This window comes from Rattus norvegicus, chromosome 2, assembly GCF_021556685.1.
Source record: "Rattus norvegicus strain SHRSP/BbbUtx chromosome 2, alternate assembly SHRSP_T2T, whole genome shotgun sequence".
Classification (NCBI taxonomy): Eukaryota; Metazoa; Chordata; class Mammalia; order Rodentia; family Muridae; genus Rattus; species Rattus norvegicus.
Window position 1 is genome coordinate 190,247,619 of NC_141535.1, and position 27,790 is coordinate 190,275,408.

At 45.5% G+C, this 27,790-nt stretch overlaps 1 long non-coding RNA gene across 1 annotated transcript; it reads right to left on the reverse strand.

Annotated features, from left to right (window-relative positions):
- Nucleotides 1-2,866: 2,866 nt before the first annotated feature.
- Nucleotides 2,867-27,501, reverse strand: LOC147996454 (uncharacterized). Its single transcript, XR_015672363.1, has 4 exons — nucleotides 27,316-27,501; nucleotides 8,962-9,086; nucleotides 4,322-4,360; nucleotides 2,867-3,166 (listed from the first exon to the last, which is right to left on the reverse strand). It is a non-coding gene; the product is annotated as an uncharacterized LOC147996454 (long non-coding RNA).
- Nucleotides 27,502-27,790: the final 289 nt, after the last annotated feature.

Consider the following 27,790-nt stretch of genomic DNA (forward strand, 5'->3'; position numbering starts at 1 on the left):
CCCCTTCTTCAGAACATTTACCAGTTCCTCCATAAGAGTACCTTCACCACGGTTGATTAAACTACCAAGGCTAGACCAACCTGCTGACATTATCCCTGGACATGGCAGGCTTCAGTCCACCACTCCCTGCCTACTACTACCTCTCTCTGCTGTGTAATTGCCCTTGGTTTCACCCAGGGTTTTCTATGGCCCCTATGCACGGTCATCCTCACTAATGTCAGTATAGCAAGGTTATTAGAAAGAGCAAGGGCTATTAGACTGGGTTTAGATGGAGTCTTTTGTGAGTCGCAGCAAATTGCTTCATTTCATTGAGCTGAAGCCTCCTGATCTATGATTTAAAAGAATCATAAGAGATGTCATGAAGATTATGGGAATGAATGGATATGAGAAAGGCCTTGGTAAAGCTTTTGTCTCTCCCACCTCCTATGGACACTGGATGCCCCACCCCACCTGTGAAATCAAGGACATGAGTCTCCCACTCTCAGACCTTGAACTTCCTGTCAAAGTTGTGTCTCCCCACATCCAGAGACCTCCTTAACTCCAGCACTTCTCTTATTTATCCGTATACCCCAGGTGCTAGCCCAAACTCTGGACCATGGCAGGAATCCAGTAAATACTAAATGATAACCATCCTTTGTCCTGTGTGATCATGAGGAAGGCTGGGGTAGAAGGAACTGGGCTGAAGAATAAGATTGGATGAAAAGGTTTGAGGCTCCCTCCCCTCACTGGTGCTGATGCTGTTGCTGGCACAGCAATTGAACAGAGGAGGAAGGAGACAGTGGAGAGCTGTTTTGCATATGGACCAGGGCATCCTCCCACTGGTCCAGCGCATTAGTTTACTTACACAGAGCCGCACAGAGCCCGGGGGATGATGCCTCTCACTCAGTAACACTCATTCTTTGCCTTTTGTTGCTGATGTGCTTGTCATATCTTTTTCTTTCACTGAGTGTCTTTTTGGTTTACATCTCTCAAGTTTATTTATTTATTTTTTTCCCTCCTACTGTCTTGGAGATATATGAAGCACAGCCAATAAAAACGGAGCCCTCTTTTTCTTCACAGCTCTGAAAGCTTTACATAAGTGTTTCTTCACTTCTATTTTATGGCCAGGACCAGATGCAGAAGTGCTAAAATATTTTGATAAGGGCTGTCCTGGCAGTAGCTTTTGCTTTTACAGCTATCCAGAGGGAGAGAATTAAGTAGGAAGTCAGCCCACAGAGGAGAGAGAAAGAGAGAGAGAGAGAGAGAGAGAGAGAGAGAGAGAGAGAGAGAGAATGCTATGAAATCTCTCTGCTGACTGAGATTCACAGTTAATTTCAAAATTTCAGTGGGACAAAGGCAGGAAGAAAGTGTTTAGGCACCAGGACGTTTACCTAAGTGAGAATATAGCAGGTACATTTGAAGGTCATATAATCCTGAATTTTGAAGTTTATAAAATGTTTCCATGCATAAACTGATATCCCCAGGACACTGAATATACACCATAGTGGCCAGTAAGGTATAACTATTAACATCTCATGCAATGGTGGCACCTGGGCTTCAGGGCTTGTGTCAATTGCCCAAGGTTACTTGGTTACAGTTCAGTGGCTGTTGCTAAGGTTACTTGGTTACAGTTCAGTGGCTGTTGCTAAGGTTACTTGGTTAGCTGTTCAGTGGCTGTTGTTAAGGTTACTTGGTTAGCTGTTCAGTGGCTGTTGCCAAGGTTACTTGGTTAGCTGTTCAGTGGCTGTTGTTAAGGTTACTTGGTTAGCTGTTCAGTGGCTGTTGCTAAGGTTACTTGGTTAGCTGTTCAGTGGCTGTTGCTAAGGTTACTTAGTTAGCTGTTCAGTGGCTATGCCAGTGTTTAGCTACTGTTGCCCAGGTCCTTGTGGTTTGTTTTTCAGGGAGGAATGAGAAGCACAGACTGATCAAATGAGCTGCACAAAGTCACAGAACACAAAGCACAGAGGATTGGTCCATTCCATGCTCCGAATCTGGGTTACTGCCTCCCTCCCAGCCATCCACAGGCCTTACTTTCTTTTCTGTCTTCTGACGGTATCTTTATCTTGCTCCCCCCCGCCATTTTGTTTCATTTCACTTTGTCCTATCTTATTCTTCCTCTTATGTTTCCTTGGAGGACCATTTCCGTCCCTCTTCTATACTCTAACGTGACTATATTTCAACATATGTGCCAGAGTCCTTAAAGCTAGACACAGTCTAAGCACACTCCAAGTATTTACTGGTTTTTATTCCCCACACAAGCCTATGAAGCAAGCCTATGATTTATTCTCATTTTACAGATGCGGGAACCAAGCTACTTTGTTTACCCAAGGACACACAGCTAGTAAGGATAAGAGCCAGCAGTCTGGCTTCACAGCCCACTCGAGGTCACTTTGCAGCAGCTTCCCTCCATGTCTGTCTTGGGGTGGGGTCAGGGGTCATAGTCGTATCTAGATGTGCCTGGATGCAGATTCTCTGGATGACATCGCTGTTCACTCTTTTCTCTCTATCTAACATAAGTTCAGACAATGCAATCCAGAATCCTGGCAAGTGACCCTGAGGGTAGAATTTCCAAGGGATACATCAAAGATGAAATTACAATATAGGTTTTCTGTGTCTTATTTCAGAATTCTATTTTTTTCATTAATTGCTCATTTATTAGGCTGATGTTGCCTGCACTCTGTATGAGAAAAAAAGACATAAAACAGCTAAATAAGTAAACCATTTAAACTGTGGCTTCATAAATATGAAACAAACTAATAAACTAGTTCCATGTGTTTGCGACTATAAAAATATGCCATCTTCCAAAGGGAGAGAGATACTCAGGCTGACAGAAGGGAGGAAAACCAGCGTGGGAATAGTAATGAAATAAAATGCTTGAATCCAATTTCCTTTGGTGAGATGTATTAGATTTTAATCATCTAAACCAATTCCCGAAACTCATTTAAAGCCAGATCAGCTAAAATCTGCCTTCTATTTATTTACATGGGTCTCATCTTTCATTTGCACCAACCAACAGCGCCGTGCACACGCAGCTGAACGTTACCTATGGCGGCCTCCTCTCCTCGTCAAAAGCCTGGCACGGAGAGGTGTCCAATGCATACTTATCGAATAGAATTAAAGAGATGTTTCACGACTTACGTATTCCGCACTCATCCCAGACCAGAAAGGACAAATGTGAGGCTACGCTCTGTTAGGTACAAAAACGAAAACAGAAGCCATCTCAAGGTTGGTAGTTTAAAAATTCTGTGAAACTGCAGTGAAGCCTCTCTGTGATGGAGAGTGGCTATGGAGCACTTTTCCTGTCAAGGTTTTCTACATCATCGCAATCATCCAGAACCTTTCTATTTTAATGCCATCCCTTCCCCACCACCACCACCAAAAACAAAAGAAGAAATACTTCAGAAAAAAAGGTAAATAGTTACTCATGATATTTGATCTCAAGTTGCAGTTTGTTTCCCAGACTATTGAGGTTTGAAGTCAAAGTTCTTGGAAATTAAAAGCCAACTTCCTGACATTTATAGATATGTCCAGTAACCTGTGTCTGTGTATGTTTGGGTGGGAGTGTGTGGTCACAATATAGACTGCCCATCCTCTCCTTACTGCCGACAGAATCAATTGTGTAATATACATAAGGGTCAGGCTGATACAAATTACAAATACAATGTATACTACTCAAGAAAAGTGTATTTAAAGAAGGTGGCTCTCCCCTGGGCAGCACGGGAGAACTGGCCCTAATGGCAAAGGCATGGGTGAGCCAGCCTCAAGGGTGTAAGAGGGGGAGAGCTGGCCCTTTGCCTTGACAGCTACAGCTTTGGGGTTTTTATTTTCTTTTGTGGGGGAGGTTGGAAGGCAGGAGGGTAAGTACAAAGAGACGGGGAGGTGAGTGGGATTAGGGTACATAATGTGAAATTCATAAAGAATCAATTAAAAGTTGAAGAAGAGGAAGGTGAAGGAGGAGAAGGAGAAGGAGGAGAAGAAAGAGGAAAAGGAGGAGGAGGAGAAGGAAGAAGAGGGGGAGGAGGAAGAAGAGAAGGCAGCCCAAGCCAGATGGTGGTAACACATGCCTTTCATCCTATCGGTGGGGAAGCAGAGGCAAGTGGACCCTTGGGCTCACTAGCTAGGCCTCCTAGGCTACTTGTCTCTGTCTCAAAAAATAAGATGGGTGGTGCCTAAGGAATGACACCTGAAGCTGACCTCTGCCTCTACATGCATGCACAAACATGTATGTATACATGCTCACACACACAACTCAATGGCTTGGACAGGTATGGTACAGGAGACTAGAATAAGTGGTCCCTACATTCATGAAGAATCTGAGTGAGATGGACTGACAGGTGCTCACCTCATTTGATCTTTCAGATGGCAAGTCACTTTTTTTTCCCTAGGAAAAAGTGAGAGAGGATGAGTAAGAGATGTGGAATAGTATCCCAATAGAAACGTCTTCATCCAAAAATTGAGGCATGAAAACCCAATTGTCTCCTACAACATATGACACATGTTGCAACAGATGCACCATGCTGCTGATAACTTGTGTGGAATTCCATCTTTTAGCAATGATTTACTGGATTCTTGTTATGTGCCAAAAGCTTTGCAAATGTGTTGGCTCAGTGAATCCTCAAAATATCCTGAGGAGAGACAATAGTGTGGTGTTTCCCTCAAGAGATTAGACAGCGATCTAGCATATGACCCTGCAGTTTCATTCCTGAATGTATGCTAAAAAGAATTAGAAGCAGGTGTCTCAAGAAACACATATGGTCACATTCACAGCCACACTATTCATAGCAGCGAAGGGTGGACAGCTAAACAGAACGAAGCTGATTGCAAGAGAACATTACTCAGCCATAAAAACAAGTGTCGTGTATTCTGGTTTGTTTTCTGTTGCTGTGATAAAAATACCATGATCAAAAGCAAAGGGTTTATTTTGGCTTATAGTCCCTGAAGGGCTCTGTACTGGTGAGGAGAGCATGGCAGTGGGCAGCCATGGCAGTCAGAGCATGAAGTCGGCTGACCACATCTTCAACCACAAACAGGAAACAAAGAGAGGGAACCGGAAGTGGGGCAAGGCTCTCTACTCTAAAACCCTTCCCCAGTGATAGGCTTCCTCCAGCAAGGGTCTGCTACCCAAATAGTGATTCTCAACCTGTGAGTTATGACTCACAGGGGTCACCTGAGACCACCCGCATACCCGATATTTACATTATGGTTCATAACCTAACAGCAAAATTAGAATTATGAAGTAGCAACAAAAATCCTTTTGTGGTTGAGGGTCACCACAACATGAGGAACTGTATTAAAGGGTCACAAACATTAGGGAGGTTGAGAACTACTCACCTACGGGGTCCATAACCTCCCTAAATAGCATCACCAGCTAGGACCAAGGATTCAAATATAAGTTTTATGAGGTCCAGAATGTTTTCAATGTGAAGCCTTTTCTTTTCTTTTTCTTTTTAAATTAAATAATGCATTTTATTTTTTTTAGTATACAATATAGATTTATTTACCCACAGTGAGAGATGCTGGTAATTCAAATTCAGGATGGCATCTATGGCATAAAGTCTATGTTTTGTTTTATTTCACTGATAAGGTATTTTGTGAAGCCTTTTCTTCAGATATAAAATCATGATATGAAAACCACTCACCTCAGAAAGTTTTACAAAGGATCTTTGAAAGAAGAGACACTGAAGTATGAGTCTTATTTAGGTAGAACTAGAAATTAAGCCTATCAAGTAATTTTTTCACAACAGCAAAACCATATAATTATTAGGAGTAAATTTAATTAAAAAAATATGCAACCATTGCCAAGGGAAACTTTAAAAACCCCAATAAATGGGTAAATTCATCATATGTATAGATTACGTATTTCAATATTGTAAAGCTGCCCGTTCTCCCTATATTGATAAAAGTAATTCTAATTATATCCACCGCCACCCAAGGCCTTTTGTAGAAATTCACAGACTCATGTTTCTATGCAGAAATTGCAGAAGTCCACAGACATTCTCAGGAAAGCAAAGTCAGAGTAGCTAAACCGCCTGGCTTCAAGACACACTATTAGATTACACTGCAGAGCAGAAGACAGCGGGAGAAATAACCCACTGTGACAGAATAACAGTCTGGGAACCCACCACTCATGTCTACATCAGATGATTCTCAGCAAAGGCAATAGAGTAGCTGAACAGGGCCAGGGCTTGACAAGTAACTTAGAACATTGGGGGAGTTCTATGGAAACGTAGGCAAAGCTGCAATTTGAACTCATACCTCTCTGTCTAGGTTTGCTTCTCACTTGTTCTGTGATTCCTCCCGCCTTCCTTCTCATCTGGTCCCCCTCCTCCCTCCCCCACAGCCCCCTGGCCACAGTCAACAGAAAGGTGAGTCTGCAGTGATGAGGAGTATGTATGTCTGTGTGCGCATGCGCATCCCACTGTCTAGCATTTGCCAAGAAGAATGAGAAACAAGCGAATGTGTGGATGCTTCTCTCTGACAAAACTGGTCTGCCCTATGTCTTGAGAAGCCTGGGATCCTGCTGTTGGTTTTCAAAAGGAGTCAGAAGTTGGAGAGGCAGCTCATCAGTTAACAACACTAACTGTTCTTCCAGGGGTCCGGAGTTCAAATCCCAGCAACCACATGGTGACTCACAACCATCTATAATGAGATCTGGCGCCCTCTTCGGGTGTGTCTGAAGACAGAAACAGTAAGAAGTAAAGAGGTAAGAAGTTTGTGAAAGCTGGAGTAGAAAATCACATGTGTTTGTATTGTCCCTGGAAAGGTCAAAGTCTGCAGCAGAAGCCCAACATGGCAGCACATGCATTTAATCCCAGCACTTGAAAGGCAGGGGCAGGAGAATTCCTGAATTCGAGGCCAGACTGGTTTGCAGATCGAGTTCCAGAACAGCCAGAGTTTGAGGTCTATGTGGGGATGCATGAGGCCTGGTTGCAACACCAAACCATCACTGTGGGTTCAGACCCTTAGCTTTCCTTTCTGAAAATTCAATCATAAACACCTCCTCCACCTTCTCCCACTTGCCTTTTATTGAGTTCAAATGAAATAGTCTGCCAGCTCCTTCTAAAAACTACGAAGTGTCACAAAATAGAAGTATCATAGCTCTGTGTGTACTTTTTGCAATTTCTAGGTAATAGTACAACTTTCTGCTTCAAATTTACATATCAAGTATAATCTATAATTACTTCTCTTGTTCCTCTTGTGTTTACAAAAGAATCCAGCATCCTGATAATGATTCAGAATTTTCTTATTAGCTCATTCTGGCATCAAAGATAACTTTTATTTAATGCTTTATTTATTCATTTCTTTAATTTTATATGTTTTAATTTTCTCACTCATTCATTTGTCTGTTCATTCATTTATTCATCCATCCATTCGGGACAAGTTCTTACTGACTGCCTACTATGAGCAAGACAGGTTAAGTGCAAGAAATAAATGAAAGGAGACTTGGTTTCCATTCACAAAAGGCTTAGTCCCTGTGACAATACAAACACAGACCAATTATGACTCGGTGTAATTACTGATAAGAACTGATAAGGTACTTGGGAGTACCACCCATGATGGCAGGCAGGGCAGGCTTCACAGAGGAGGTGACTTTCAAAATCAAGACTCAGAAAGCATGAGAGGTTTTGTGAACCTCGGTGAGGTGGAAAGTACAAAGCATGCCCAGTGTGGAGGGAAGATGGTGTGATGGGCTAGAGTCAGGCTGGGAGGAGGGCAATAGGGCAGTAGTAGGATATACAGGGAGAATAGTTAGGTCATCACTGCAGTGGCTGAGACAAAATGAGGAAGGCTAGACCCTGGTTCATGGAGATGGGACTGGCCATGAGGAGAATGAAACTGAAGAGGCAGAACCCAGATGACTTAGCAATTAGTTAATTGAACGAAATGGCTCAGAGCAAAAAGTGCTGGGATCCACTTCTCCCTAGTGATGTGGCCTTGGGCACAGCGCCTGGCCTGTGAGTTCCCAGTTTTCTCATTTAGAAAATGGGAAGTAATATTAACAGAGTCATATAGTTGCTGAGAGCTTTAAAAGTGCTCACTGTGAAAGCCCCCGTCACAGGGCCCTTGTACAAATAGATTAGACACGGATATTAATTTACCACCTACTTCCTTCTCTGCTCAGTTCACACTGAAGGGCTCCATGCAGACTTTACCCTTCGTATTTGGGTTTGTGGCTCTGCAGGGCAGCACACCTCCTAAATCACATCCATGGAGTTTTCATGAGAGCGCTCTAGGCTGGACGGGCCGTGTTTGGAGCTGTGAGGCAGTTTCTGTGTTCCTTAACTCTCTGAGAAAGCGACCTGAGCTCCTAGCAGGAATCTGGAAGTTCCTGAGTGAGGTCTGACGGTGGAGACCCTGCTCCGCTGTCCTGCCCTTCAGCAGATGCTGTCCTATCCCACATCTCAGTGACACAGCAGTGGGAGTAGGACCCTCAGTGCTCCTACGTGCCTTCATGGCTCTGTCTCCTTTCTACTCCAGAAGAGGACAAAGGAAGGGTTCTGGGATTTCCTTCAACATCTTCAGAAAATGGTGCTTAATGTGAGTGCTGAGATCTTAAATACAACCTTAAGAATCACTATTCCAAAATAATGGGTCTCCATGTGGCTTTTCCTGAGCCTCAGTGCTTTACTGTCTGTCTGTCCCTGTCCCTTTGTCTCTCTGGCCCTCTGCCTCTATTCCTGCTTGAACTCTCTCATCCCCTGCATTTCCCTCCTCACTTCCGCATCACCTAGGTTCTACTAATTCCCCTCCCTTAACGCATCCCCTCAATAGCCTTCTCTGGTAGTTTAGCTTCAGCAGTTGCTTTGAGTTAACATGTAAGGTAAAGGCTGAAACCTGGAGCTCGCACATGAGAGAGTACATATGCCATTCTCTCTGGGCCTGGCTTTCCTCCCTAGAAAGGACTCAGGGTCCTTACCATTCCCAGATGAACCCTTGGAAATTGATGGAATCCGGGGAGGGAGGGACAGCGGTCACCCTCACCTGTGTACCAAATGGCAAGCTCATCGGGCTTCCGGGAATAGTTCCGAACCCAATGGCCACACACATAGTCTGGTTCAATCAGAGTTCCAAAACAAAACCGGAAGGCATGAACGTGAGAAAGTGACCTGGAGGGAGGAAGAGGGGAGGAGAGAGGTAGAGAGAGGTAAGAAGGGATTGGGGTAAGAGTAAACAGAATGCACAATGTATGTACATGGAAGAGACCATGGATAAGCAAGGATTACTATGCCAGTTCACTTTCCCGCCTCCTGCTGTGTCCTGGCTTGATGACATGGTAGCATTAAAGACAGCAACACTCGAGAAGAGACGAGCAAACCCAAAGAGAGAGGAGCAGACCTTGGAAAAAGTGGTTGACTCAAGAGTGTCGGCCTGGAGAGATGCTGATTGAAAGGCCCGAAGTCTGCAGAGGCCAAGATAATTAAGGATGTAAGCTCTTCCGTAGACTAAACGCTCCCCTCGTTTCTGGCTGGCATTTGTTGGGTGTAATTGGTGAGAGTGAAGAGAAACTTGAGATACTCTCATACACCAATAATAATCATTGCCTATGCTCCCCACACCCAATCAGGGTTTGTGTGCCTTTCCCTCCTAAGGTAGATTTGAAGGTTTGCCTCTGCCGACCTGCTCCTGTTGCCTGGCAGATGGTCTCTGCAGACCGCTCAGATCCTAAGTGCCTGGAAGCCCTATTAAGTCACATGGAAGCGAAGTCTTTAATGAAACCCACTTCTCATCCCTTGCACCCTCTTCTGTGATGGAGCTTGGTCTGATGCAGTGAAAGGACGTGCTAGCACTTTAAGGGGAATTGAGTTCTCCCACAGAAACTCTCGGTGGAGGGCCACTTGGGTCTCCTGAATGGTCGCTATGATGGGGAACAGCTGGGAAATTTGCCTCTTCCCGGCAAGTTTCTGGGCTTCAGGATGGGGAAATCATAATGAAAGGAGGTTGGGTGGAGGCCTCACTCGGCACACAGTCCCCAGATGTAACCCACCTAAGTCTGTGACGCTGGAGGAGGAGAAGTCATTTAAGATCAAGCTAAGTGACAATCACTGTCATGATAATCCACATACAGTTAGCTCAACTGTCCTCTAATAGGGGCCAAGAGGGCAGCCCTACAGTGGGCAGAGGTAATCCCACACTTACCTCACATACATATTCATTTCTACCCAATGTTCAGCTATGGCCATGAACTCATTCCTTTAATTTTTTTTTAAATCGTATATGCATAGGCATTTTGCCTGTATACATGTCTGTGTACAACGTGCATGCCACAGAGGCCAGAAGAGGGAATTATCTGGCCTCTGGAGTTATAGGTGTTTGTGAGCCACTGTGTGGGTGTTGAAAATGAAACAAGGGTCTTCTGGAAGAGCAGTAAATGCTCTTAACTGCTGAAACCATCCATCTCTCCAGCCCCTGAATTTAGTCTCACTGCTCACAGTTCATCTTTACCCATGGCTCTTTAATACATGTCTGTATTTGTAAAGCAATGGTTAGCAGCAGATACAGGATCCAACAAGGTCTCCCTCGAATGCCAGTGTATCAACCAGATTCAAAGGCAACTGCTACAACAGACAAGGGTGTGTGTGTGTGTGTGTGTGTGTGTGTGTGTGTGTGTGTGTGTGTGTGCGCGCGCGCGCGCGCACGCGCAAAAGGGAGTCAGAGCCCCACCCAGAAAACTCTGACCTTCATCTGACCCCTACAAGTTGCACCTCCCTCGGGACTACTGGGGAAGCAGGAAACTCCCAGCAACACAGTTCAAAACCCACTGATACACACCGGGCGTCGTTCTGCATGCTCAGTGTGAAGTAGGTATGTCAGAACTAGTATTTTATAGACAAGAACAGACTCACACTCGGGAGCCAATGGTTCTGGGACTTGAATCCAGCCCACTGATAAATATCTGGCTTGATAATCTCTTAACTTGACATATGCACTTCACTTTGCTCACTTCCCCAACCCCTTCCCCCGGCATGGTCGGTTATCAGAGAACAACTCATAAAAGAGAAAGGAAGGCTGACAGATACACCATCCTCCAGACAGACTCCTCCATGGGTGCTAAATGAGTCACTTCTTATTCTAGAAGTGAGATGCTAACCACAGGTCTGATGAGTTGGGTCCGAATGAGATCTGCTCTCAGCCTCTGCTCACCTTCAGTGATCAGAATTTCAATTTCTTAATAATTTCTGTCACTGCCTGGCTGTGTCTAAATATTTAGGCAGATCTGTGCAAGTCATTTTGTCTGTTTGATGTGCCACATATATTTATGTATTCTGGGTTGTCAGTCAGTAAGCAAACCATGCCACAGGAAGCAGATGCCAAATGCGGTTCTCACTTTTCCCAGCATTCCTTGTACCTTTCCAAAAACAGGACTGGATTCTTGCCTTAGGACCTGGAGAACTTCATTCCCTGCAAGTCACCCTCATAATTCATGTCCAGCGAAATATCCACACCTTCAACTCTTTCCCTAAAGTCTGGCTAGAGTCTTGATTTCACATTCTTAGCCCACGTCCAAGTTCAAGTCAAGAACTTCATTTCATCTGACATATAAGCCATGATCAGAAGCAATGGAATTCATTACATCAGAGTTATATTAACTCCTGTCCAAAATGGTGCTTTCAGAATTTTCCATCGTGGTGCTGCTGTCATATCTTAACCCTAAGAAGTAGAGGAAGCCGGGTTTTCTTCAGTTCTTCTCTTTGCCTCCCACTTTAACTCCACCAAATCATTCTTGAGAACTTGTTTGGAGGCTCCAGCAGGAGAGCGCAGCTACTTTTATACCATTTCTGAAGGCTAGGCTTCCTCTCTTCCAGAAAGGTTACAGCTTCCAGGGGAGCACAGGTGGAGCAGTGAGGGAGAAAGAGGAAGCCAACCAGATCAGCCGAATCAACCCTGATGGTCAGTGGGGTGACAAGTATTGAAGGCCACACCCATGTCATTCTGTTAAATGGTTTTGTTTTGTTTTGTTTTTTTAATCTCTCTCTGTCTTCCCCTTTGTGCTCCAATCTTTGCAGTCCTAGTTCATTTATTCCCTTCCTATTCTCTGCCAGTAACTGCAGCAGATTTGATGGGTGTTTCAACAGTCAGACACTAATTGGTCACTTATTCTCCTGTGGATGCCTCTACAAGTGTAAGACCCCAACCCTTGCTCAATGATATTTACTTCAAGACCCAACCCCAACCCCAAGTGAGACACCAGGTGTTGAGGGGTTTGGAGGCCATCAGGGAGGTGACCTCATCTCCAGTTCCAGTGGAAACCACAGTCCACGTTTGACAAATGGACACTTGGGGGCTGCATAGGATGGAGGAAGGAACCAAAATCCAGAGGTACCACCAAGTGGACATGGTCAGGACCGAGTAATCTTGAGCTTGAGTGGATTGTCCCTCTTCTGTACCAACCGGGGGCGGGGGGGGGGGAGTTCCCTGGGAGCCAAGTGTCTGCAGGTTTCACATGGGACACATGCACCCAGGCTGCAATACAGTCCACCTTGAGGACTGTGGGAGTGGTTAACAGCACCAGGAAGGGTCCCTTCCACCAGGGTTCCAGCAACAGTGCCTGATGCCTCTGGATGTAGACCTAGTCACCAGTCTAGAAACGGTGAGGGGACTCTGGCATTCCTGGAGTATATAATGCAGGCAGTTTGGGCCAAATCTGGAGTTGTATTGACTGGAAGGGCTTGGAGCCTCAAGAAGAGGTTCCTATCAGTGAGTTGGGATACCTCCAGGGAGGGCCCAGTGGATACCAAGGGAGTTAATGTACCAAACAGGATCTCAAAAGGGGTCAGGTTAAAGTGGTAGGGGGTGTTCCAGGCTTGGAACAGGGCCAAAGGAAGGAGCACCACCCCGTCAGCGCCAGTCTCCAAGGTCAATTTAGTTCAGGTCTCTTGTAAGGTTCTGTTCATTCTCTCTACCTTTCCTGAGCTCTGGGGATGGGTACACACAATGGAGCTTCCAATTAGTCCCCAATATCACTGCCAATCCCTGACTTACCTTAGAAACAAAAGCAGGACTGTTATCCGATCCAGTTACCTTGGGCACTCTGAACCTTGGGAAGATTTCTTCTAATATCTTCTTGGATACCACAGTAGCTGTTTCCTGCTTGGTGGAGAAAGCCTGAACCCATCCAGAGAAAGTATCTACAAACACTAGGAGGTATTTGTAACCATATTTTCCTGATTTAAAACTTCTGTGAAATCGACCTCCCAACATACTCCAGGTTGTTCTCCCCTAGGTCTCTTGCCCTGTTTGCTCTTGGCTGCATAAGCATTCACTTGCTGACATACCTTATACTGTTCTACTGTCTCTCTGGCTAAAAACCTAAGTCTATTACATATACTTTGACTGCTTGGATGAGCTTCTTAACCCCTTTTGCTTGTTCTCTGGGGAATATGGTTTTACCCTCTTGAGTGCGCCATTGTCCTTCCTCCTCTAAGTAACAGTTGGTGGAGTGGCTAGGAATTTGGGCCTTTTCTTCTGCTGTATATTCTAAGTGAGGCCATCCCTTAGTCCAATTCCAGTTCCCAGTAGGTGGCCCATAACCAGGATAGGCTCCTGCATAGTCACTTCTCAAGCTACTCGATCTGCCTGCTTATTGCCCCAGGCCACTGAGTCTCTTTCCTTCTGATGTCCTGGGCAATGAATAATACTCACAGTTGCTGGCTTCATCAGGGCATCCAAGAAACCCAAGATTTCCTGCTTGTACTTTTATTTCTTTTCACTCTGATGTGAGAAGTCCTCTCTCAGTATGTAGCCCTGTGGATGTGGGCTGTGGCAAAGGCATACCCACTAGTCATGTAGATGTTAATTTTCTTGCTGACCCCAAGTTCCAAGGCTTTGGTGAGGGCAATTTGCCCTGTTTTCTGCGCCGATGTGCCAGGGTAGGTAGAGGTTCGGCCCAGATGACATTTGTGCCATCTACCAAGGTAGCACTCGTTTGTCTCTCACCTTATGGAGAAAACTGCTCCCATCTGTAAACCAGGTATCCTCAGCTCCAGGCAGGAGTCAGTGTCTTTTCTCCCTATGGGCTCTTGCCAGTATTTATTGACACTTGGGCTATGGTGGTTTGAGGTTGGGATTGGGCAGCAAGGTGGCCAGATTGAGCCCAACCAGTGGAGAATCTCGTCCATGTCAGCTGACAGGTGGTCCCATCTTCTGTGTTTTTCCATTTAAAGGAGAAGTATTCTTGACTTTGGGGTGCCAAGGTCAGGCAGAAGAAAGCCTAAGACCGTGTATCAAATTCTGGAATGTGGCAAAGAACTAGAGTGTAAGGATTAGGCACAGTAGGGTGGATGTCAGCCACTTGACAGTTTACCTCTTGTAAGTCATGGACTGGGTGATAATCGTTAGTGCCCAGCTTCTTAACTGGCAGGAACTGTGTGTTCCAGGCTAAATGGCACTTATGCAACACCACAAGCTAGAGGAGCCTGAAGATATGTGGCTTAATTCCTTCTCATGCCTCCCAAGACATAGGGTATTGCCTAAGAAACAGGGATAGCCTATGCCTTGAGGTCTACCACCACAGGGGGATGACATTTTGCTTTGCCCATCTCCATCGCTTCCACCCAGGCTGATAGGAATGTTTCCAGCCACCAAGTCAAGTCCTGGTTCTGAGTAAAGGTGGTTTCAAATAAATTATACTCATCATCTAGCCTGGTAGGCAGAAGGTGTAAGGGCTCTCCTTTTGGTCCAGTTAGTTGTGGCCCGTCGGGGACGAAGTGTATCTGGGCCCCCATCTTGAAGAGTAAATCTCTCCCCAACAGAGGGTAGGGACAATTTGGAATGACCATAAATGAATGGGATGCCCAGCCCATCCCTAGGTCCACTGTTCTTCGGGTAGTCCATGAAGACATTTTGGTGCCAGCGGCTCCTTAGACCCAAGATTTTTTTTCTTGAAAACAGGGCCATCGGCTTGGAGGAGGACTGAGTGTTGAGTGGGCTTCCCCTCCACTCTCAGAGTTACCCTGGGCTTGGTGAGGGGTCCAAACCCCATCCTCCCTAGGTGCTGTCTTTCCCCAGGGCTAACATCTTTGCTGTTTGGGGGCACTTTTCCCAAGGTCTGGGATTTCCCAACCCTGGCTTCCATCTGTTAGGTCACTCTCGGGCCCAGTGATCCTTTTCAAGTGGTTTTCTGTCTCTCTTTGGTTGGAATCTCTCTTCCTGCTTTCCCTAACTACTGTAGCCAAGATTCTCTGTAAATTCCTTTCCTGTCGCTTTTCTTTTTTCATCCCCCTTTCATCTTCTTCCTTCCTTTCTCTTTCTCTATTCTCTCTCCCTGTTATGGCAGACTTTCTCAGCAACCTGCACTAAATCAATCCCTCAACGACTTATCCTGTAGTCCCTCTAGCCTCTGAAGCTTTTTCCTGATATCTCTACTAGCCTGGTCTGTAAAAGCCATGGTCACAGCAGCTTTGTGCTCCTCGCTGCTGGGGTCGTAGTGTGTATATTGGTGGAATGCCTCCATGAGCTGCTCTAGAAAGGCTGAGGGTGACTCGTGTGGTCCCTGCTTAACCTCACATGCCTTGGCCAAATTGGTGGGTCGTGCAGCTCCCTTGAGACCTGCCAACAGAGCCTGGCGATAGACCTTCAGATGCTCCTTACCTTCTGCCTTATTAAAGTCCCAGCCAGGTCTAGTCAGGGAAAACCTGCTGTCAGTGACAGCCTGGCCAATCGATGGTCCCCTCCCCCAACCCTACTCCCACCCCATGTTTGAGGGGACATTCTTTCTGTCTTTCTGCATTATCCTCTCTTGCTTTTCAATCGTGAAGAGCACAATTACGATGTGTTGGATATCATCCTTGCTGGGGCTGGAGGAAGTGAGGGGTTAAGAGATACTGGACAAGGTCTCCAGGGAGATCCTTGAGGCGGGGCCGTGGGAACCAGGGCCATGGTAGGGGAGTAAGGGGGTGGAGGATCCACCAGTAGCAGATCCACTGTGAAAGGGTCCTGTTGTATTTCACTTTCTAAGTTGATGATTTAACCCACATCTTGTTCACAGGGAGTTTCCGGAGCATGTTTGTTTTCTGAGAACTCTGCAGCCTGTTTACTGAAGCCTTATGCTTAATGGGGTATCGGAGACATCAGACATCCTTTAGACTTTACTCTTTGGGGAAAATGCTCCACTGACTTCCTCTCAGTAGCACAACCGAGAATTCTGATGTCCCACTCAGTACGCAGTAAGATAATATTTTCTGTATGATTTTAGAATTGCCTTTTGAAATGTGAAAATATTGTTTTATATTTTACATCCTAAACTATACTTTCCTTTCTCCCTTTCTTTTCTTTTCTCTCTGTTTGGTTTCCGATCCCCAGATCAAAATACTGAGGTGCATATTTTACATACCAAAGCAGACCTGGCCTCCAGATTTTCCCAGCATCCTTCAGTCCCTACCTGCCATACCCTGTCCCCAACCCTGAACTTTCCAGCCCAGGGGCTGCGCTGCCCTTATCCTAGAAGCTCCTCCCTATATAATCCAGTTACTTTGCGTCCTACCCCCTCTTTTTCTCTCTTTCCCCTTCTCTTCTCCTCCCCTCTACCCAGACCCTTGCCCCAAGGATTGAGGCCCAGGAAACAACTCGCCTGAGAGCAGCTTACCAATAAACCTGCCTTTAATCTAATCTAATCTAATCTAATCTAAGCAGGTTTGATTTGGCTCCTTTTATGGGTGGTGGCACCGGCAGCAGTGTCAGAGGAGGAGGAGGGAGTACCTACACCTCTCATCCTTATACTTCCTTAGCATTATATTGGCCTTTCCTTCTAAAATATTTTTTATTTCAAACACATTGTTATTGGGGAAACTTTAGGCTATTACTTATCCATACATTATCCCCCATCTCAATTGCCACATATTTCATGCCTTTACCTAAAATCTAAAAAACAATAGTTGTTCCTTTTGTTTGCTGGCTGTATGTATGGGCTAACTTCATGGAGGCATACTCAACTGGCTGTTTCACCTCAAGAGAGTCCTGATCTCATCTGCACAGCTGGGGACTATCTTCCTGTGAGGTCTTTCTTGGCTAACACGGTCAGAGTAGTGCTTGGCACTAAGTGCTTGCAAAGAATGTGCTTGCTTCATATAGACCGGTGTCAAATTTACTGATTGGGTAATGTAGATCACATGGTCACATCTCATCATCCCAAAGGAACATATGCTTCTTTTTAAAAGAAGAACTTTAGTGTGTATAACAATAATCAAAGAAAAAGAAGCCTATTAATTTGAAAGTGGGGGTCATGGGTGAATTGGAAGAAAAGGAAAGAAAGAAGTGATGTAATTAAGTTTAAAAACATAAAAATGGGAGGGGTACCCTTCTTGCTTTAGTTTATGTGTATGGGTGTTTTGACTGCACATATGTCTGCACATCATGTACATGTCTGGTACCCAAGAAAGCCACAAAAGGGAATCAGACTCCTTGGAACTAGAGTTACAGGTGGTTGTTAGCAACCTATGTGGGTGATCAGAATGGAACCTGGGAGCTCTGGAAGGTCACAGTGGCTAAGACATTTCAATGGCCCAGGCACATACACGGAACACATTTGGTGCTTACAATATGGTTGTTGTTCTCCCACACATCAGAACCAGCTGAAGGATGGAGTCGGGAGTCAGCGTGAGGAGACAGACGGTTGGGTCTGGTCTTGTGCACTATTTATTCAGATGCTGATTTTTTGTGCCAAGATATCTGTTTACAGTACAGATGACGGCAGAGGTTGGTCAGGTATCTCCAGTTTCCATCGTCTCCGGTTGGTTAATAAAGAAAGCTGATCAGTGTGTGACTGAGCAGGAGAGGACAGCCGAGGTGAGGTGGGACATTGGAACCAAGGGAATGGATCCAAGGCGGGAGGGGAGAGAGAAAGAGCGCATGCAGGGAGAAATGTGGAGACCCAGACAAATTCACCTTGAGGACACACACTGTGATGGTTTGTATATGCTTGACCCAGGGAGTGGTGCTATTTAGAGACGTGTTCTTGTTGGACTAGGTGTGGCCTTGTTGGAGGAAGTGTGCCTGTTGTGTGTGTGTGTTTTTTTTTTTTTTGGTTCTTTTTTTTCAGAGCTGGGGACTGAACCCAGGGCCTTGCGCTTCCTAGGCAAGCGCTCTACCACTGAGCTAAATCCCCAACCCCCTGTTGTGTTTTATATAAAAGAAAAGGAAGCTAGGGATGTGTTTGGTTAAGCCTTGTTATGGTGTGGGGGAGGGGGGTGCCTCTGCAGGCCCATGCGGAAGCTGTCCTTCCCTCTGAGGTACCAGCCACAGGATGGTATGGTATAGAATAGAGTTTATTTAGGGCATGGGGAGGGGAGTTGAGGGATAGTAGAAACAGAAAGGCAGAGAGAGAGAGCATATGTAGAGGAGTAGAGGCCAACCATGAACACGTGGAGAGAGAGGGAAGGGGAGTGGGGAAGAGAAGGGACAGGGAGGAAAGAGAGGGAAGAGAGTAAGAAGAGCAAGAGTAAGGAGGGGACAAGCACTTTATAGAGACTTTATAGAGAGTTAGGCATACCTGGCAGTTGCTAAGTAACTGTGGGGCAGAGCCTAGAGGGAATGCCAACAATGTCCCTGTGGGCATGGCTTTAAGACCCTCAGCTTTCTGGAAGCCTGTCTTCTAGTCATCTTCAGAACAAGAGGTGGAACTCTCAGCTCTTCTAATCTCATGTCTACCGGGACACTGCCATGCTCCCACCTCGATGATAATGGACTGAACCTCTGAACCTGTAAGCCAGCCTCAATTAAATATTGTCCTTGTGAGTTATATTGGTCATGGTGTCTGTTCACAGCAGTAAAACCCTAACTAAGACACACATGGAGCAGAGCAAGCCAGAGCAAGACTCAGATGGCAAGTTAACAGGACATTCTGTAAGGCAAAGGACACTGTGGTTAGGACAAAACGGCAACCGACAGATTGGGAAAAGATCTTTACCAATCCTACAACAGATAGAGGCCTTATATCCAAAATATACAAAGAACTCAAGAAGTTAGACCGCAGGGAAACAAATAACCCTATTAAAAAATGGGGTTCAGAGCTAAACAAAGAATTCACAGCTGAGGAATGCCGAATGGCTGAGAAACACCTAAAGAAATGTTCAACATCTTTAGTCATAAGGGAAATGCAAATCAAAACAACCCTGAGATTTCACCTCACACCAGTGCGATTGGCTAAGATCAAAAACTCAGGTGACAGCAGATGCTGGCGAGGATGTGGAGAAAGAGGAACACTCCTCCATTGTTGGTGGGATTGCAGACTGGTAAAACCATTCTGGAAATCAGTCTGGAGGTTCCTCAGAAAATTGGACATTGAACTGCCTGAGGATCCAGCTATACCTCTCTTGGGCATATACCCAAAAGATTCCTCAACATACAAAAGAGACACGTGCTCCACTATGTTCATCGCAGCCTTATTTATAATAGCCAGAAAATGGAAAGAACCCAGATGCCCTTCAACAGAGGAATGGATACAGAAAATGTGGTACATCTACACAATGGAATATTACTCAGCTATCAAAAACAACGACTTTATGAAATTCGTAGGCAAATGGTTGGAACTGGAAAATATCATCCTGAGTGAGCTAACCCAATCACAGAAAGACATACATGGTATGCACTCATTGATAAGTGGCTATTAGTCCAAATGCTTGAATTACCCTAGATCCCTAGAACAAACGAAACTCAAGACGGATGATCAAAATGTGAATGCTTCACTCCTTCTTTAAATGAGGAAAAAGAATACCCTTGGCAGGGAAGGGAGAGGCAAAGATTAAAACAGAGACTGAAGGAACACCCATTCAGAGCCTGCCCCACATATGACCCATACATATACAGCCACCCAATTAGAGAAGATGGACGAAGCAAAGAAGTGCAGGCCTACAGGAACCGGATGTAGATCGCTCCTGAGAGACACAGCCAGAATACAGCAAATACAGAGGCGAATGCCAGCAGCAAACCACTGAACTGAGAATAGGCCCCCGTTGAAGGAATCAGAGAAAGAACTGGAAGAGCTTGAAGGGGCTCGAGACCCCAAAAGTACAACAATGTCAAGCAACCAGAGCTTCCAGGGACTAAGCCACTACCTAAAGACTATACATGGACTGACCCTGGACTCTGACCCCATAGGTAGCAATGAATATCCTAGTAAGAGCACCAGTGGAAGGGGAAGCCCTGGGTCCTGCTAAGACTGAACCCCCAGTGAACTAGACTATGGGGGGAGGGCGGCAATGGGGGGAGGGTTGGGAGGGGAACACCCATAAGGAAAGGGAGGGGGGAGGGGGATGTTTGCCCGGAAACCGGGAAAGGGAATAACACTTGAAATGTATATAAGAAATACTCAAGTTAATAAAAAAAAAAAAATCTTTTCCTCGTTAAACAAATCAAACCACATTCTTGGAATTCTTTGAGAGAACACTATATATTAAGTCTGCTTTTGTTAGTCTCTCTTTCTAAAAACATGCTGTAGGCATACAGAATTTGTTAAAAACATGTCTTCCACATAGGACATAAGTGAGAGTGTTAACGCCTTCATCGTCACCTGCTGTTGGATATAGTTACAGCCCAGCATTGCACAAAAGGCCTCTCCATGCATCCACCTGGACCCTCCCTTCCTCTACCTTCATGAAGCAGGAGAAAATGCCAGAATTATCAAGTGTCGGGGAAGAGTACAAGACACCACAGCTGTGGTCGGAGAGGTTGAGTCTGTGCACACTAGGTCCCCTGGCCAGGAGAATCTGTCCCTTTCACCTCTCCCCCTGGCACTAAATATGCTCTCTCCGTTGCTATCAGTGGTTTCATATTTTGAAGGACCAATAAATTACATCTCTTCATCGTCTTTGAATTATTTCGAATATACTAAGTAAGTTCTACAATTGGGAAACACACACACACACAAAAAAAAAAACCAGGACATTTATCTGAGCATTAACAGCCTAATTGGGTTCGGAGAGCTCAAAACCTGCTCAGCACAGTGCCAGTAGCTTATCAATAAATATACCAGGTCTCTGTCTTTTATTTGGGAGCTATATGGTCTAAAGTGGGCATAGAAAACCCTGCAGGTATTTGGAAGCAAAAATAGCCATAGTACCCCCCTCCCCGCATCCACGCGCGTAGGCGCGCGGACACACACACACACACACACACACACACACACACACACACATACACACACTACTATAAGACTGTGTCTTGTGATAGGCATGAGTTGTGGGGATCCTGAGTTACAGCCTACCACATGTTCCTCTGTACCATTTTCCTTTCCTCCTAAGGTTTTGGAAGACTCTATTAAGTGAGTCTTAACTATCAGAAGACCCCCCCCCCAAGTGAGACACAACAACAGAGTTTGATGCAAATGCAAGAGATTTATTTTCCGGCCTGTCAGGGTCCACGTCCTCAATCAGCCCCTCATGGTGGATGACTAGAAGGCGATCCTGAATGGCTATAACAAGCAATTTTTATACTCTTTAGGGGTACAGGTTACATCAGCAAGGTTACAGTTTAAACTTATTGGCTAAGCATATTGACCTTTGAAACTATTGGCTAGCAAGCATGGGCAGATTATGACATGCATGACTCTGTCTGGGACCAGAGGGGTCAGGTGACTGTCAGTCAATACATTCTGCAGTTTTCCAAGGTTTTTCCTTCTCCTCCCTAGAACTGTGGGGAATGGAACCTGGCCTAACCTTGACCCGAGGCTGGTGGGTGTAAGGCTGGTGAAAGCCCCTAGGGTCCTTCAGTTTCTGTTACATGGATGTTAAATTCACTCTTCATTTCCTTCATTTTGTTTCTTCCTAATGCCTTTGGAGACAGTCTCATCATTTGTTTACAAATTCAAATTTGTACCTATTCTGTAATTTCTCTCCTCAATTATGTTCTTTAAGTAAACTGTTATTTTTACTTGGTCTTTTAAATTTTTATTTTATTTACTTAGCATTACCAATAGCCTATCATCTCTTTTATAGTGTACGTTATGCTTAATTTAATTTTTAAAATGTATCCTTTCTAAAGTGGGCAATTAAGTTTATTATCTTTCTTTGTTTAACTGTTGGTTTTGTTTTGTTTCTTTATTTCATTCTCCCTCATAGATGTCAGCTATAAGGCAGGATGACAGACTCGGAGGGGAGAAACCTAAATTGTTTTATTTGTGTCACTTTTGATGACTTTGAGGAATATGTGCAAATACTGTAGGGAGGGGACTAGATGAATCAGAGCATGTCTGGCGGTCCCAATGGCTGCCTCTTTAAAAGACAGCCCTGCCTTCATAAGCTAACCTCAGTACTGGTGAGGGTTTAGGAAATATGTGTTGGAATGTTTCAAGTCTCCACAGGTGTCTGAACACCTGACTGCGACAGCGGTAGAACCTGTAGGAGGTGGGGTCTGCTAGAGGAAGTAGGTCATTAGGGGCGGGTCTTTGGGGTGTCATTATCCCGGACTCCTCCTCCTCATCACACTCCTTTTCCTTTTGGTCTGGCTACTTTCTAGGGAGCTCCCACATGCCCCACCCCCCACCCCCACCCCACCCCCCACCCCCCCACCCCCGGCAACACTCTGCTAGCCTTTCCTGCATCTGGCTGAGACAATGAGCCAGAACCAACTGGTCCTGCCTCTTGGTGACCAATTGAGCAGGCAATGCATAGTCCATGGGGGCACTTTTTTGTGGGCAAAACAATTCTGTAATTTGACTCTCCTCTGAAGTGGAGTTGGTATCTTGCCAACCCTCCCTGTCCTTTTGAGTCTTGTCTCGGCTGGATCTGTTCGGTTTGCTACCTTTGTGGACCTTTAACGTTGGGGTAAACTAGCTATGGCTAGAGTCTCTCACCCCCTATACTGAACTCTTTCCCTCTGTTTCTGTCCATTCAGCTGTTGTCACCAGGGCGATTTTACGTAGAGGCTGGGCCATTCTTTGATCTGTTGAAGTTTGTGGGGGAATGCCTTGATCCCTGGTTGCCTTGACAATATCATCTGTTGATTTTGTTTTTCCTCAATAACCTCCTGTCTGTGTCTCTGCTTGCTGGGGATGGGGGTGGGGGGTAGACAAACAAAACGGGTAAGTACAAATCATTATCTGTTTGTTTCCAAACGCACAGACTGCACAGTACCGAGTGGACCATCGGCTGAGGGCTTTACCTGGTAATGATGAGTCACGTAGACTCACGTATTGCACTGGAACAGATGCACCAGTCTCGAGTGGGTGTTGACACAGGAGGGGCTAAGCTTGGGGTTGGCAGGTATATTGGTGGAGCTGCTTGAATCTCCAGGGGCTCTACCACGTGTCCCCTTCTTATCTGGCCTGTGTGTCACTTTATGTACAGCCCTTTCTCTTAGAGAACAGTAGAGGCCACTTTCCACCTCTCCTCTGGCTTCAGACCTGACCCTTCTCTGACCTGGCCAAACCTTCCATCTAGCAGGCAAAGTGCAGTTCTTTCTTCCCTCTGCATCCATGTTTTTCTCATCAGCTAGAAACAATTACGGATTACATTTATGAATCACTTGTATCCAGTGCCAGCATTGCCGAGCATGCTGATTGGCTACTACCCTGGTTCGTCCCGCCCACAGTAGCCCAATGCAGTGTTGCTATCCCATCCCATCTTCCAGATAAGAAAACAAAACCTGTCCCCCCTGCAGTGTGTGATCAAGCCCAGGACCTGCTAAGCAAGCACTTTTTATTTCTAGCACAAGGAGGGGAAAAACTGGAGGCAAAATACAGTACATCAAAAGCAACAGTGTGCCTCTCTGTCTTCTGAGACCCTCTCCTCAATCATTTATAACATGGCCTCTGAAGCTGGCTTCCCTAACATTACTGATGCAGATTATTCCAAACATTTTCTCTTTCTTTTCTTTCTGGATTTAAAGCTGCTTGCCCCTCAACATTTTAAAATTTAAAATAAAAAATAAAAGTTTTGCCTGTGTCTTATATAAAACTAGCATATATCACTCCCTTCATCCTTCTTTCTAATTAGGGCTCACTGTGTAGCCCAGGCTGGCCTCTACCTCACACTACTGCCTCAGCCTCCTGAGATTACAGGCCTGTGCCACCTCAGCCTGACTGGATTCTTTTTTTTTTTTTTAAGATTTATTTATTTATTGTTCGTATGTGAGTACGTTGTCGCTGTCTTCACACACACCAGAGGAGGGCATCGGAACACATTACTTGTGAGCCACCATGTGGTTGCTGGGACTTGAACTCAGGACCTCTGGAAAAGCAGTCAGTGCTCTTAACCACTGAGCCATCTCTCCAGCCCCCTGACTGGATTCTTAAAAGTAATAACTGCTGCAGAACCAGGAGCAGTCCTGAGTGACTTTGTCTTCCAGCTACACTTGAAATTGCTTGGTGTCCTTTGCCGTCTGGAAACCCCCTTTACTGCAATTAACTGGGAACCGTAGCTCAGCGGGTGCTTTAACGGCTCACTCACCGGAAGGGCAGAACAGAAAAGGCTCATTGGCAGATGGCTTTTAATAGTAGTCACAAAGGCCTGGGAGGCAGAGGAAAGTTCTACTCTCTCTTTACTGTCACTCAGTTCTGGGTGAGTTTGGGGATAGGTGGGGTTAAAAATTAACCTCTTGTCTCTAGCTTCCAGGAAGGCTAGAGGTATTTGTCCAAGTCTTCTGATCACCTCCTGGGGAGGGAGGTTTGGAGGAGAAAAGAGACAGCATCTATCAATTGTTTAGTGGTTCCTCCTGAAGTCAGAACACACACACACGCACACACACACACACACACACACACACTTGCGGGGGAGAGGGTGGGGATGAAGGAGGGGGAGGGAAGAAGAGGAGGGGGCAGGGGGGAGGGCAGGGACCTGAGAGCCAGCCCTGTGCTCACCCAGCAGGATGCGGAAAATTCAGCTGGCTTCTTTTTATAGTTTCAATCATCCCTGGTAATGAAGGTTCTGCAATTAGAACTCAGCTGGCAGTTATGCTGGGAATGTGTGCGGCAGACTAGGATCCTGGGTCTGCGGGGGGCAGGCCTGTCTGTCAGGACACTTGGAGGCGCCCCTTAGGAGCAAGGGATGCGAAGTGAGGACAGAGCTATTTTTGCAGCCCACTTCCTAGCTGTCATCACATCTGGGATAAAGGTCCACTCGGGTATTACAACTTTAACATTTCATTTAAGCCACATCCGTTTGCGACTCTCTGTCAAGATGGAGAGGAACATTATTAACAGAAGGTCAATACATCCTTTATCTAAGCACCCCAAAACATGGAATTTAGGATGATTTTCCAGGGCCTCGATTAGAATTCGAGTAGTCTGTGAAGAGAGAATTTGTGGGAAAAGTATTCTAAGAGGATTAACCTAGTTAAGAAGGTAAACTGCGTGTCAGTCAATGAGAAGGCTCACTGCGTAGAGACTGCCAAGCCTGAGTTCCACCATGGGGACCCATGCGGCGTAAGGAAAGAATCGCCTTCCTCAATTCTCCACATGCTCTTTGCAGCACACTCACAAGTAAATAAACATTTAAACTAATTTTTAAAGACAGTACAATTTTAAAATACTTAAGCAGAAGGGAAGACAAACTTTTATTGTATACATACTATGTGCTAGGCCCTTGCTAAGTCGTTTGTATATTCATAATGTACATCCCTCGCAGCTTCTTAGGTGGCACTTTTCTAAGCTCTGCTTTATAGGTAAAAAGGAGGGTCACATTGCTAAGAAGTGTCAGGTCCCAACATTGAAGCCAGCCAAGGCTGCATCAACTGCTCCTTTTCTGAAGTATGAGGTAATGAGCTGGTTCTAGCCAACTCATCTGTTTACAAAACAGCTCTGCCTGCAGAGCATGGCCTGGCTGTTAGCAACCGGAGCTGTCATCACTGCTTTTTAAAGTATCTTTGCCGTAAAAGAGGGAGTCACATTTATTTCTTGATAAATTATTAAGTGTCTCTCTCATGCTCCTGATTCCTTCTCTATTGGATTTAAAGCTCTTGCTAAAACTCCTGCACTCTGACAACCAAAATGATATTATCGAAACAGAAAAGACATCTGCTCAAATTGACCACCTGGCAAGCCTATCTCAAAGGCACCACAGGCTGCCATTTGAGTTCCATTCGTCCTGGCCTCCTCAGCTGTGAGCTCTGGGGCCGCAAGCAAGCAGCAGACTGCAGGAAAACAGAAAGAGGAAACAGCAGCAGCAACAACAACAACCACGACAACCAAAAAACAAACAAACAAACAAACAAACAAAAAAATAAAAATAAAATAAAACCACTGCCTGTCGAGGCTCCCAGCTCTCAACTCTAACAATCTATGCTATACTATATAAGGATCACTGTTCTGCAAATGTTCAAGGTTCCAGAGAGTGGCATTGTTGCTGTGATAAACATGACCTTGCTGTTTGGTGGTAGGGGGTGGGGGTGGGGTGGGGGTGGATTGTGGAAATATTTAGAACTTGGACCCGGAAAAGCCATGGAGTGCTTGGAGATTAGAGAGCTGTTCTGTGGTGGCTTGGAAGGTGACTGAGAGAAGCACACGTGATGGAGGCCTGGCTTGTGGTGTTTGAGAATTACCTCGACTCTCATGTGACCTGTTTTCAATTAACAGTCTCGAAGGTGAGATATATTGCTGATTAGCTGGGGCTGGAACATCAGCTGTGATTAAGAAGAGGCCAGCATCACTGAGGCAAAAGTAAGAGGCTGTTTCCTCAAGGCCAGCACACAGAACCTGGCAGTGAGGGCTGTGAGGACAGCAACCTCACAGCAGACCGTGACAAAGGTGCAAGCATCTCCCGCATGGAACTGGTTTTAAACTCTCAAAGGGGTCATGAGAGCAGCTGAAGGTTTGAACTCTGCTCTGGGGTACAGACCCTGAAGGCAGGACAGGTGTGGCCATTGGTGGAAGTGCAGACTCAGCTGCAGTGAGGACCTCGGGATAGTGGAGCTGCCACAACCACTCGGTCTGCCAAGGACAGCAATGGGGAGGGTTTGAGCCTACAAGACAAGTTGTAGGTGACGAGGATGGCAGAGCCACCAAGGTGGGACTTCTCAAGCTGTCTTGATCCCAGAGGATCATGAATAAGTCTCAGACATTGGACACTGAGGTATTTTGATTTGTTTGGTGACGAGGTCTCACTATGTAACCCTGGCTGTCTTGGAACTTGCTATGTAGACTAGACTGGCCTCAGACTCATAAAGATTCACCTGCTTCTGCCTCCCTGATGCTAAGATTAAAAGCATACACCACTGCAACCAACCCTCGACACTGAACTTTTACACTGTGGACTTTGTTTTTGCTCAAGTATGATTTCTTTATGCCCTGGTATATTAGTCAGGGTTCTCTAGAGTAACAGAACTTATAGAATGAAATACATACATGCATACACACACACACACACACACACACACACACACACACACACACGATTTATTAGAATAACTTACAGTCTGTGTAGTCCAGCTAATCCAACAGTGGCTAGCTGTGAATGGAAAGTCCTAGAAAATCCAGACTGCTTAATCCATGAGGCTAGATGTCTCAGCTGGTCTTTAGTATATGCTGGAATCCCAAAGGCACCAATACCAGTGAAGGAATGGATGTGCTAGCAAGGCAAAGGCAAGCAGGCAAAGAGCAAAAGCTTCCTTCTCCCCTGTCCTTATATAAGCTTCCAGCAGAGGGTGTGGTCCAGGGTAAGAGTGGGTTGTTCCCTCACCTCAAGATCTGTGTCAAAGACATTTCTTCCTAACCCAAAGATTCAGATTAGAAGTAGGTCTTCTCACTTTAATTTAAGCTACAACAACAAAACCCCTCACAGGTGGGCCTGCCACTATTGCGTTTTTGTTCCTAATGTATTTAGGGTGACAACCAAGAATAGCCATCACACCTGGTTCTTCCCTTTTGAAGTAAAGTGTGTTATATGGT